This window comes from Girardinichthys multiradiatus, chromosome 17 (genome assembly GCF_021462225.1).
Source record: "Girardinichthys multiradiatus isolate DD_20200921_A chromosome 17, DD_fGirMul_XY1, whole genome shotgun sequence".
Lineage (NCBI taxonomy): Eukaryota > Metazoa > Chordata > Actinopteri > Cyprinodontiformes > Goodeidae > Girardinichthys > Girardinichthys multiradiatus.
This window is the reverse complement of record NC_061809.1, coordinates 21,814,775-21,828,578: the sequence shown is the minus strand read 5'-3', so window position 1 is coordinate 21,828,578 and position 13,804 is coordinate 21,814,775. Positions and strand designations below refer to the sequence as shown.

General features: G+C 38.1%; 1 protein-coding gene across 1 annotated transcript in view; it reads left to right on the top strand.

The window, feature by feature from the left end:
- The window catches only part of rassf3 (Ras association domain family member 3), a 74,770-nt gene that overhangs the window by 22,621 nt on the left and 38,345 nt on the right, over window positions 1-13,804 (top strand). The window lies entirely within an intron of this gene.

Below are 13,804 nucleotides of genomic sequence, written 5' to 3'. Positions count from 1 at the left end.
GTGTTGGGTGGTTCTGTATTGACTAGACAAACCTGTCCACAATGTAGCACCACCACACCACCATCAAAGGCTCGTCTGGTGACAACAGTGGTTGATGCATAGTGCTTTCCTTCATGTCTCCAACATTCTTGGTGCCCATAATTTCTGCTCAACGTGAATCAACTTTCTTCCAAGAACAGCAGTCAGGTCCAGTGGTCCCTTGTCCAGCTTAAATGCTACCTGGCCCATGTAAGACGATGATGCCTGGTCGTCTAGCATACAGACCACGCTGATGTAAACAGTTTTGAATGGTCTGACGTGACACTTGGGTGCCTCTCACCTCTCCTAAATGTGCCTGGAGTTGAGTAGCGTTTATCATCCGGTTCTGCAGGGCCCTGCTCACAATAAACTAGTCATCAGAGTGGGAAGTGGCCAAGGGACGTCTTCTTCTACGCCTTTATGTGACTCTTGCAGACTCTCTGTATCTTTGTTGCAACCTGCTGATGACATTCTGTGACACTCAGTGGCTACTTCCATATGAGAAATCATGTTTGAAGGCCTTGTTGATCAATTGTTAGGTACCATCTTGGTCTCATGTAGGGCTGCAACTAACGATTATTTTGCTAATCAATTATTCTGATGACTATTTTTTTGATTCACCGATTAATAGTTAGATAGCATATGGTGTTTAACAGAATTTGTACCAGGTGAAGCTAGGAAACTTGTGGAGTTCTGGATAAAGCATATTTACAGACAAAGGTTTTTCATCTTAAATGTAAAATGTATATATTTTTTGTACAGTTTTGGCTTAATCGCTGCTCTGAGCAGGTTGTTCTTTCAGCAAATCGCATGTTTAAGAGTCTGTAAAATGATTATTCAATTACTAAATTAGTTGGTGAATGTTTTATATAATTGATTAATCAGGATAAATCTGATTCATTTTCAGCTCTAGTCTCATGATGTCAAAATGTGAAAAGCATGAGAAGAAGGGCTGTTTAAATACCAATTCTGATTGAACCAGGAAATATATTGGTTGATTCATAGATCAGACACCTGTTGTAAATTAGCAAGTTGTGTAAAAACTCTGAACTATTGGACATGTCCATTCAAAAGTTTAGAGAAGGTCACATTAAGTTCACCTGTAAATGTTATAGTGCATTTTAGGTTCATCCTAGAATTTAATAAAGGGTAAATATCAGTCTACCAAAGTTAGTTTGTGGTGAAGCTGAACATTTTGTAGTAATTGGGCATTACCACAAGATGGAGTTGTAGTCAAACATTCTAGCTTTTGACATTTCCATCATTAACTTTGGTTTAAACAAGCAATACAGCCATTATAAATTACACAGAGAAAACAAGACTATTTTCTGACATCAGTAAGCTAAAAGGTTTTTATTTTTGCACGAGTTGTACCCAAATTATGTTGCACTAAGGGGTAAAATATAGCATTTTTTTCAAGTTAGTATTAACTCTGTGATGGTTTTTAGTAGCATTAGTCAGTGTTGGGCTTTTACGAGGACTGGAAATACCATGAAAAAATTATTAAAAGTAAAGAGAAATACATAAAAATTAATTAGCAGAAATCTAGATTCAAACTGTTGGTTTCAGATTGCTTTAAAATTTGGTTTTATGCAGTCAGATAACTTATATTTTGCATGAGTAAAATAGTCAACCCGGACTCACACCCATGATGCATCACACAGTAAGAATGGTGTTTGATTTCTAGGAGGACAGCTGGGCGTGCAGCTCTGATTTATCATGGAGTGCTCTGGCAACCCGTGCTATTCTATTGCAGCACTTTAAAGCTGTATCTCAGCTCATGTTGTGTAACTTTCACAGTATTTGCCTTTGAGGAAACAGCTACAGGATGTGTGACACTGGCACACAGACAGAAACAACATTCAAGCGATTGTGTCAATGATTATAAAACATTGTCTTCCGATTTGCTTTTGCTCTGCTGACTCTTCTATGCACAATTCAGCTGTTGAGTCCAGATTTATAGTATTATATTGGTAGAAACTGCTGATTTAGACTGCTTTCATACATATTCATTTGCACAATTTCTACATAAAAATGTGGAGATATAGTTTGGTTTAGTTTAGGGAAAATTAGGGAGATTTTGCAAAGCAGTAAAGGAAAATTGCTCAAGGAATCTGAAGGTCAACCCATCTTCTAAACACTTTATCTCTATGATATAATTTATCACTTTAGAGACCAACATTTACATGCTAACAGACACCTGAATACCTTCCAAGCTGCCTGCTGTGGTTTTGGATCTGGTTCTGATCAACACTAATGTGGTTTTATTCCTCCTGCGGAAGGAGGATTATCTCAGCACATTTCAAACCAATACTGAACACAATCAGCAATCATGAACTCCTAACAGTGCTGAGTTATGCTGAGTGCATCGCCGTGGGCTTTCGGGTGTCAGTCAGTTCATGAAAATATGTTTTTGTGATGTGGGTGTGCCTGGTTAAAGAGAGCTGTGTAAGCTCTATGAACATCTCAAGTCTGATTTGCCGCATGGATGTGCCTTAGAAGTGCTAAATTAGCATTTGGTTTGAGTGGTATTTATAAAGCTGTCCATCCATGCAGCTAATTATCCAATTAACAAATTAACCAACCAACCAAACATCTAGCAAACCAACCAACTAGCCAACCAACCAGAGAACATGAAATATACAATTTGAAATGCATACGAGGTGTTGAAGTGCAGTAGTAAATATTCACATTAAGAACTACTGTTTGGCTCATATTAACCTTTAAAACCCCATCCGCTACAATCAGGCTAAAAATAGTTCAGCTGTTAATACAAAAACAGAGCTGCTACTCCAGGCAACAAAAACAGACACAATTCAAACTTTGACGTCAGTATCGGCCATGAAACCTTGTTAGTAGCAAATGTCTGCTTAATATAAACCACTGTCACTAACAGAATTAACAGTCAATTCAGTCCTTTGCCTTGAATGTGTAGCACATGAAACCTGAACACAACTACTGAGAGCTCAAGAAGACATGGATGGTTTTCTATCCTGGAAATTATATTCATTTCTGTATTACATAAAGTTGTGGTCTAAAGCTATAACTGCTGTTCCCCTTAAAAATAGAGCAAGACCTAAAATATGTTGGATTTTTCTGTTTGAGGTTCTTTAATTTACCATTTTAAAATGTTTTAAAAAGTAAAACATTAAAAATTTCACAAAGAAAACTAAAGCCTGTGAAAAAAGCGCCTATGTAATGACTGTAGACCACCCTATATGGCTTTCCTATCCTGCGATTGGTTTCCCTGCAGGGAGAGGCTGTGAATGATTGACAAAGAACAAAAAGAGAGAATAAAATTCACTTCCTGTGAGCTGGGAAAAACAAACATACAAGCATTAGAGGACGCAAGCCCGGAACGGTGAGGAAGATACTACAACTGGTGTCAAAAGGGCAAATGTCCATGAGTTTTATTTAAGTCTTTTACTGTAGTGGAAACTCATTAATACTGGAATTAATTTCTCTGGGTCTGGAAGTGATTGACGATCTCAGGAGTGTTCCAGGACAACAACAGAAAGCAGCACAAAACACTGCTGTTTTCAATGAAATCAGTGGTTTGTAATGGTATCAACACGCCAATAACATCTGATAACATGTTCAAATAACCTGGATTGCTCCAAACATCTCATGAGACCTCACCCAACTTTATGACCTATAATCCAAAGTTCTTGTCATGTGGGAAAGAACCTAATGGTGAGAAACTTTTTTTACGACCTAACTGTTCACAACTTGGACAACTGAGCATCTGTTTGTGTTGTGTTGCTAATTTGTTTTAGAGATTAAGACTTTCTTTGAAATAGAGGATTCAAGTCTCATCATACTGTTATATATAACATAAAAGGGATTGTGTAACTGTTACGTGAGCAACTGCAATAAATGGAAAGGCCACAAACAACATGGTTCAACCATATAAGGTTATACTATTTAAATATTAGGGAACTGCATATGCTAACTTCATACAATTTAATTTCATATCACTCCCAATTTGTAAAAGTTGTTTCCAATTTGTAAAAAGGAATATCTATAATGAAAAAATCATTTTAAACTAACATCTAAGCAGGTAACAAAGCTTATCTGTACAATTTCAATTCAGTTTTAAGTCTATCAATGAAAAATAAAAGGTTTTCCTATTATATGCAATTATTCTAAAATATTCATATAACCTTAACTGTAGTTTAAACAAAAATAGAGTTTAACCCTGTTAGGCTAAGGTAAGCTTAACTGAACCTGTTGCAATTTTTAGCACACTGATTTTTGGAAAGTTCAGGTTTCACCAATCTGCGAATCACATAGCCACATTTCCTATTTATATTCTAATATAAATAAAATTGAAAAATAAAAACAAAACAAAAACCTGAAAAATTATCAATCGCTGAGGTTGCCCCCCAAGGTTGTCGCCCTAGGGAGTGTGCTATCTTGCCCCCATCAAAAACCACCACTGACTATAAGCAGTGTAGATGCTACATTTAGCATGTCTGCATGGTGCTATTAGCATATAGTTTTCTTTTGGCTACAATCTAATAGAAGATGATTTAAGAATTTACATTTTCTTCAAACATTTAGAAAACCTGGTGTTATGATTTGGGGTTGTTTGGTTTTTGGTTTCGGGTTTTTTCTTATGTTTTTCACAGTTAAGGTTTTGAATCGTTCTTTTGTTTATTATTATTATTTATTATTCTTCTTAGATTTTGAATCATGCTTCTGTTTATTATTTTTCTGGTCATGTTTTAGTCTTGTTCATGTTTTGTCAAGTTTGGTTTTTGTTTGTATATTAGAGTCTCTGTTTTTGCTGCAGCCACGTTTGGTTCTGTCTGTCAATTAAGTTTATTCGGTCCTGCCTGTCCGTTTATTGTTTTGTTCCTGCCTCTTCTGAGAGTGAGTTTTTGTTTTTTATTAAATCGTTTTTGTACTTACCATGCTCGTCTGCATTCTGGGGTCCTATATCTCACAAGCCATAACACTTGGCAAATTAATACTTAAATGCTTTACTTATGGATATTTGTGTATAGAATGAAAATGTTCTACATTTTGCTATCAAATGTTTTAGATTTCTTATTAAGCAGGAGAGAGAAAGCTGAACAGAAAAGGAACAGTAAAGCGTTATCCCCAGGGTTTTATTATTACTCATTAACATTTATTGGCAAAAGCCATAGTGAGCTCATACTACTATAAAAACAACGCAATTCTGTAAACATTGCTTGTTTCCTGTAATCCACCAAAAATGCATAGTAGATATAGATGTATGCTATGTATATATACACCCTTCTGATCAAAATCAAAAAGGCCAGGGAATAAATTACAAAAGTTAACTTTTTGTGCTGGTTAATAGTAACCAGGGTGTAAGTAGAGCTTAAAAATGTAAAAAGAAGAAACCGATGGAAGAAACTAAAAATAAAACATCTGAAAAACTCAAACAGGCTGGTATTAAACTAATGAAAAGACATTTGGCAATAAAAAGTCTAAATATGTGCATATCTTTGGCTTCTCTGTCATTTTCTGCCAGTCTATCTGTCATGACCCCCTGATGACAAAAGCCTTTCTTTCATAGAGTTTGGAAGAATTGTTTACCAAGTGTCCTCGATGTTGAGATTGGAGGCAGGAATATGGTCACCTGAAAAGTGTTTAAAAGATCATAACAGATATGGGACATTAAGGTCAAGTGGTGGACCCAGAACGTTGTCACCTGTGCTGAGCTGAAGGCTTTAAATCTCTTGCAGATGCTGACAGCAGATGCTTAAATTTCATGACATTAATCACTCCTAATGCTCAAACCTTGGAAATCCCACAAATAAAACTGCCTGAAACTGGGTGGCTGCCCAGTGGCAACCAAATGTATCATAAAACATCAAGAAGTTTGACATTACAGTCTCAAGTGTCTGGGTATCCCTTTATCATCTTCCCCCTTTACTATCAAACATCTGCACTCATACGGTTGTCCCTGTAAACAAACACCGTCAGCATGTGCTTATCATGCGGCTCTTCTTGTTAGTATATCTCTTCCAATCTCCCGTTCCCTCCTTTCTTCTAATCAGCAGCCTATTGTGTCACACGAAAGAGAAACTAGCATTACCTACAAAACATAGACGAAGAAATGGAAGAAGAGCCTCAAAGAAGTCGGGCTTGTTGAGATAGCGTATGTTTATAGAGCACACAGGTTTCAGTTTGGCAGAGAGGGTGTTCTGGGAGATGAATGCTAGTACTTGAATCTAAAACAATATTTTGAAGAAGGATTTAGTGTCTTGTAGATATTTGGTCCTATGTTCATCTGATCATGTAACATTTTAACAGTCAAACAGATTCCCTGTAAATGTGTTGGAGAGAAGAACATTTCCAAATCCCACAAATTATTATTTTCAAATTGAAACAAACATCAAGACCTCAACATTTCGACAGAAACCAAATATACTCTGTCATGTGGGAGAAGGCTAAAATAAGGGGCTGTTTTGGTATTTTCTAAAAGCATCATGCTGGCGTCCTTAAAGAGAACTGTTTTTTATTTTTTTGGATGCTTGAACAAAAGCATTATCTCAGCTGGAACTAGGAGACATGACATCCTTCTAATGTGAAAAGGTCAATTTAATATAACCCAATTGCTTCATTATTTATAATGTTGTGCTAGCAGGCTACATTGTGTTTTATTTCTTCTAAACCATATCAGTTTGGTCTGTAGTCGCCAGCAGTTTATTTTGCCGGTGCATTCAGTTTTTTATGGGGCTAACAATAAATCAGTGTAAATCATTAAACTGCAAAATCACAGTCCTTTATTGAAGGTAACATCTTGAACAATGGCTGTTTTCTAAGAACTGTAATAAAACAGAAAATAAATTTACATGACAGCAGAATCATAAGCAGAACAAAGAGTGACACAGGGCTGAAATTTAACACTCGCTTATGAGCTGTAAGCTTTTATGGATTGTCTGGGATTAAGTCCTCAGTCTAACAGAAAACATCATCAGCTGCTGGTTGCAGTAACAGGACACCAATCTGCAGCTTAGGAACCCACCAGCAGATGGGTCCTTCTGATTTCTTCCTCATCTAACACGTGGCAACTTCGCCAACTGTTTTCCTCAGATAGAATATTTGAAAACACAACATGCTTATTTGCAGAGAGATAAATCTTTTTTTAACCACAGATATACCTTCTAAATAAGACAATAAAACTGAACAAAGAAAATATAATAAAAACAATTGTGCAGCAAAAACTATATTACATAAATATATATATATACACACACACTCATCAGCCACTTTATTAGGTACACCTGTCCAACTGCATGTTAACACAAATTTCTAATCAGCCAATCACATGGCAGCAACTCAATGCATGTAGACATGGTCAAGACGATCTTCAGCAGTTCAAACCGAGCATCAGAAAGGGGGGAAAGGGGATTTAAGTGACTTTGAACGTGGCATGGTTGTTGGTGCCAGACTGGCTGGTCTGAGTATTTCAGAAACTGCTGATCTACTGGGATTTTCACGCACTACCATCTCTAGGGTTTACAGAGAATGGTCCGAAAAAGAGAAAATATCCAGTGAGCGGCAGTTCTGTGGGGGCAAATGCCTTGTTGATGCCAGAGGTCTGAGGAAAATGACCAGACTGGTTCGAGCTGATAGAAAGGCAGCAGTAACTCAAATAAACACTCATTACAACCAAGGCGTTCAGAAGAGCATCTCTGAACTCACAACACGTCGAACCTTAAGGCTGATGGGCTACAGCAGCAGAAGACCACACCGGGTGCCACTCCTGTCCGCTAAGAACAGGAAACTGAGGCTACAATTTGCACAGGCTCACCAAAATTGGACAATAGAAGATTGGAAAAACGTTGCCTGGTCTGATGTGTCTCGATTTCTGCTACGACATTCGGATAGTAGGGTCAGAATTTGGCATCAACATCAAAACATGGATCCATCCTGCCTTGTATCAACGGTTCAGGATGGTGGTGGTGGTGTAATGGTGTGGGGGATATTTTCTTGGCACACTTTGGGCCCTTAGTACCAATTGAGCATCGTGTCAACGCCACAGCCTACCTGAGTATTGTTGCTGACCATGTCCACCCCTTTATGACCACAGTGTACCCATCTTCTAATGGTTACTTCCAGCAGGATAACGCGCCATGTCATTAAGCATGAATCATCTCAGACTGGTTTCTTGGACATGACAATGAGTTCACTGTATGTGGTGGAACAGGAGATTGGCATCATGGATGTGCAGCCAACAAATCTGCAGCATCTGTGTAGCACAGCTGCACACAGTTGCTACAGGAAGTTAGAAAAGCAGTTGTTTGGAATTCTAGTGAATTATTGTTTTAAAAAAATCTGTATTTTTATTTATTGCTTTGTAGAAAAAATGTAAGCAGATAGTTACCATAATTATTGTGTTTTGATTATGTTTTTTGGTGAGTAATGAGTCACATACTAGTCTAAGGAGGACGGTAGGGTTCTACGTAGTTCATGCATTCCAAGCTAGTTTTTGTAGCGGTGAATATTAGCCCTACATTTTACCCCTCTCTTCAATCAAGCTATCTTGTTTGCATTTAGTCAATGGAAAATTTCTCAAAACTTCATTAGAAATTGTTAGTGTCAGAAACTCTTTGCTTGCGGGGAGAACCACAAACTCAGGAGATCTCTTCAGTTGTGTTAACTTGCACATGATCATAGTCTAAAACAAGTCTGCAGATCTGTCGCCACACTTCTGAGGTCAACACAAAACTTTAATCTAGTTTAATCTTGTTCATGTGTGTAGATTGAGTATTTTTTCCCAGTTTAGTGCTGGTGGTTAAAAGGAAAACTTAGATACTTATCAGGGTGGGACTCCCTAGTGAACTGCTATCTGTCAGGTTGCATAGCATTTGTTTGTTTGCTTCTATCTAAGGTCCTATCCTTATCCTTTTGGATGATCTCTCTCTCTGAGGTCCAACCAGCTTGGATAAGAGTGCACTGTACATGACCCACATTCAGCATTCATTCAGGCTTCTTACACCCTGTTGCAAACAGCATAAAGTGCTGACGCTCACACGCTTCAGATTGAAGCAACAAGATTAAACTAAAGGAAATAAATTTTAAATACAAAGGCATCAGTGTTTTTATTGTAACAAACCTGTAGAAGGAGAAAAAAATAACCAGAAAGTTTTGGGTTTTTTTAAAGAATTTTTTCAGCACTAGAGGCCTTCATTTTTGACAGTAGGCAGACAGGAAGGAGGGGCAAAGAGAGGGGGAGACATTCGGCAAAGGTCGCCGGGTCTGGGACTCAAACCTGGGACAGCCGCTTCGAGGACTATAGCCTCTATATGTGGTCGTGCGCTAACCCCTACACCCCCAGCGCTGCGCCAATAACCAGAAAGTTAAATTAGCTTGAAAGATTAAAATTCTTATGTATGTTAGATTTTTTTGATATGTTTGATTGAAAAATAATTATTTTAAACCAATGCTTGCTGAAGAGCGTTTGGGAAGGATGGTATAGGATTGTTTTGGCAGAGTCAGAAAGGCTTATCATAGCAATAAATCATCCACAGTGAGCCTGTGTGAGTTTGACTTTTCACTTAGTGATGCTATTGTGCTGTTGCTGCAGACAGCCTGTTTGAGTTCAGACCAGCAGCTTTTCTTCATCTTGTCTGAGCAGAAATCAGAGGCAAGTAGAAATATTTTATGGCCTGATATTTCTACTGTTATTTCTTTATATTTCCCTTTTCAAGCATTCACAGCACCAAATGCGGTTATGATCAGGTACAAATGACAAAGCAGATTACATTTGTCAAGCAATATGTTCAGAAACCCTGGTGAACTCTTGATCAAGACCAATTTCTAACACTGCAAGAAATTCTGGCTGGCTGGATGCAAAGCATATTTTAAAAGATGCCAGTATAGCCCCTCCTTGAAAACGTTTAATTTAGACAAAGTTGGATGTTACTTGATAACTAATCAACGTATTGCCCACAGCACCACTTTTTCAATCCAGCAACCAAGAAGAAATACTAAAAACAATGAAAGTGTCTGTATTTGAAACATCTTGTGGCCACATGTAAATGTTTCTCACTAATCCAAACCATTGAATTCAGATGTTCCAATCACTTCCATGGCACAAGAATAAAATCCAGCACCTCGGCGTGTAGACTGCTTCTACAAGCATTTGTAGTGAAATGGTTCACTTCTCCATTGAGAACACAATTCAGCCACAACCAGACCTCTAAAGTTCCCCTAGCCTTTAGATTAGCTCAGGTACAGTGAGTAGTTTGCTTCATAAAATGGGATCCCATGGCTGAGAAGCTGCATCCAAGACTTGCATCACCATTGCAATGCAAAGCATCAAATGAAGCGGTGGAAAACATCTTCTGTGCACTCTAGAGTAGCGGAGATGTGCTCTGCGGAGTGACAAATCATACTTTACTGGCTGGAAATCTAATGGATGAGTCTGGGTTTGGCAGTTGCTAGAAGAACAGCACTTCCCTTACTGCATTGTGTCAAGTGTAAAGTTTGGTGGAGGGAGGATTATGATGTGGGGCTATTTTTAAGGAGTTTTAGCAAGTTTTGTGTGGAAGAGAAACAATAGTCCTGACCTGAACCCAATAGAAACCCTTTGCGATGAATTAGAGTAGATGAGATTCTCATCCAACATCAGTGTCTGACCTTACAAATACAATGCTGAAAGACTGGTCAAAATTTCCCTTAAAATACCACGAAACCTTGTGGCAAATCTTTACTGACAGTTTCTAATCATGCACATTAGAAATGGAATATCACTCATTCTAAATGCGTTTTAAACCAGATGAGGAAATACTTCTGCAACATAGTGTGTCTGGTTTCTCATCTACTTTGTTTTTAAGCTGGTTCTAGTGTAATAAAAGTTGGTTGGCTGTTTCTAACACACTTTTGGTAACTGTTAAACGATTCATCACTTTATGACATCCTTACTCCCACATTAACAATCCATCTCCTTCTTCTCCAGCAGCTGCCAGTGCAACCTACCTGGCTGTAATGTTTGCGTTTAATCCTTCATCTCTGCTCTCACTGTCTGTCTGTGATTATGTGATACACCGGGCCGGCTTGTGATCCTCTGGCAGCATTCCTCTGCTCTTTGATCACTAGACACTCATTGTTTTGTCTGTCAGGGTAAAATACCGGGTCGCACACCCTCCTGTAGAACACAGTATACTGAGACACGTTCTGAAACACGTTGGACTCACCATATGCCTTATGTTTGAGTTATGCAGCTTCTGGTTCTGTCTCAGTGAGCCCTATGCCAGCTTGAGACTCGGGTCAAAAATTCAAAGTGTGCTTTGAAGGCCCCATTGTGAGCGGCTACCTCCTGCTATTTCCTGTGTTGGATTTAGAGTGTTAGCCAGAGATTAAAATCCTGGGTGTGCACCCTTAAGACCAACCAGAGGGGTTCTGGAGCATGCTCATGTGGGAAATGAAAAAGAAAATGATGCAGAACCAGCAAAAACTGTAAATGCAATTCATTAAACGTGCTGACAGAAGAGTTCATCCACTTCAGGTTCTTCTGGATTGTGCAGAACATAAATGTAATGTTTGGTTTTGAAAGAAAAAAATGTTAAAACTCAAATTGAAGCGTGCAAAGAAGACTTGACTCAAGTTAATCAAAAGCTCAGGTTGGAGTGGCTGTTAATAGGAAAGCTGTTAGTTATGCACCCCACAAATCTGGTCTTTATAGAAGAGCAGCAAAAAGAAAGCAATGGTTCAAAGACATAAGAGGCCCTTCTTCACAAGCAATGACCTTCAACGAGGCCTTGTAGGAACAGAGCAAACATATGGAAGAAAGTGCTCTGCTCTCCACTCCATTTTGGTCTCATCTGAGGTTTAGAGAAAAGCATATTCATGTGTTAGAATGACCTAGTCAAAGCCCAGACATAATTCTAATGAGGAATTTGTGGCAAAACTTAAAGGCTAATGCTCACAGACCCTCCCTGACTGAGCTTGAGCTATTTTGCGAAAATAATGGGCAAAACGTTCAATCTCCAGTGCAAAGTTGATGGAAACACCCCAAACGACTTACAGCTGTAGCTGCAACAAAAGGTGATTCTCCAAAGTATCGACTCAGGGGGCTGAATACAAATGCACGCCACACTTTTTCAGATTTCATAAAATGCAACAGTTTTAAAGCTTTTAAAAATAAATACATTTGTGGTTGTTATGAATAATCATACGGAAAGGTTCAAGAATTATAAATACTTTTTTACACAACTTTGCTTCAGGAAAATCGTTTCACTTAGGTCTCACTTCATGGCTTGAGATAAGTGAATGTGATTCAGCAGAGCACAGTCACCATGGTAAACGAATCTTATCATGGTTAACATACAGGCTGGAGCTCTGATAAGGAAAAGCTATTTTTTCTCTCTTGTGCTTTTCTCTGCATTAGTGGTGGCTGAATTGTAGTTTTACTTCCAGGACTTGAGATTCATGACAAGACCTCTTGAATGAATTTGTGTTTGTCTAAAATAAGTGCATGTTAATATATCTAATTAATTGCTTATTTTTAATTGTGACTAGACTGGGTCTGTCTAGCAATATATTGTTATCACATATAATGTTTTCAGAGTTAGGGCCAGTAGCTTTGTTATTTGATTATTTTAGATTTATTTATGTCCATCTATTATTTAAATAGAAAACATTTTTTGAAAACGGTGAAGGAAAAAAAACAAAACACTTTTAGTATTACTAATTGATCAAAAGCCTAATTTTTGAAAAATAAATTATGCATAAACACATGTCCTATTGCAACCATTTAATGGAGCGTGGAACCTTTGTGGCTCAGACTTGAAACAAAATGAACATTAACCGTTTTTATGGTGGTAACTCCTTAAAGCTTCCCCCAGAGGTCTACAGTCATTATCATAAAAATGTGACCCCTCTGCTGCAGTTAGAAGTTTTCATGACATCTGATTACACGTTGTTAGTCTCAAATTGTAAGAAATAAAATGGCTACAGTTTCATCATTAACAAAATGAAAGAGGTTTAGGGGAGTTCCATTAATAAACCCCCACCCACTCTGTGTTGTTTCCCATCTTTAAAGTAGCTGTGAAGGACACACCACCCGACCTTCTGAACTCCTACCTTCTAATTAGACGACACTCACCCTCCTGTAGAAAAAAGGAACCTCCCTCGGCTAACACACGTGTACACACATAAAGCCTTCACATGGTAAGCTCTTTAGCATTTACGGTTTACTTACAAATTCTTCATTTGCGTGCACAAACCTTTGATAGGGTTCAGGTTGGGGTTTTGGGTAATGCCAGAAGGTTTATAATGTTATCCAACCTCAACCCTGTTGAGAATTTCTGGACTCTTATATACACTTAAATGAAGTATTTTCAGGTTGTCCTTCTTAGTTATTTCAACTGCTTTGTGTGTTACATAAGTACCTCTCAGACCCTCAGCTGCCACCACCATGCTTGAAGGCTGGTACTTACTGTGGTTCCTCATAACATGCTTGGTTTCACTGTGGACAGTGATACTGGAGGTCCAGCTGTTACCAAATCATGGCTGCCTTGAACCATGGTGACTCTTGGCTTGTTCTTAAACATCCTAACCAACTTTTATTTCATCTGAAAGGTGTTTGGGTCTTCTTCTAGAATCAGTAAAGTGGTGACAGATTCAAAGAACTCATTCTTACAGTTGTTTGAAATATTGATAGTGGAATATAAAATTTTGCAGAAGAGACATTTAAAGACTTTCTCAGCTTGTAAAAATGTATATTTTCCTTCACTGAGATGTTTGGACTTTGCAGTTGTTCTGCTTTTTGATCGATCAAATGTGTTAATCAAGTTTGAAG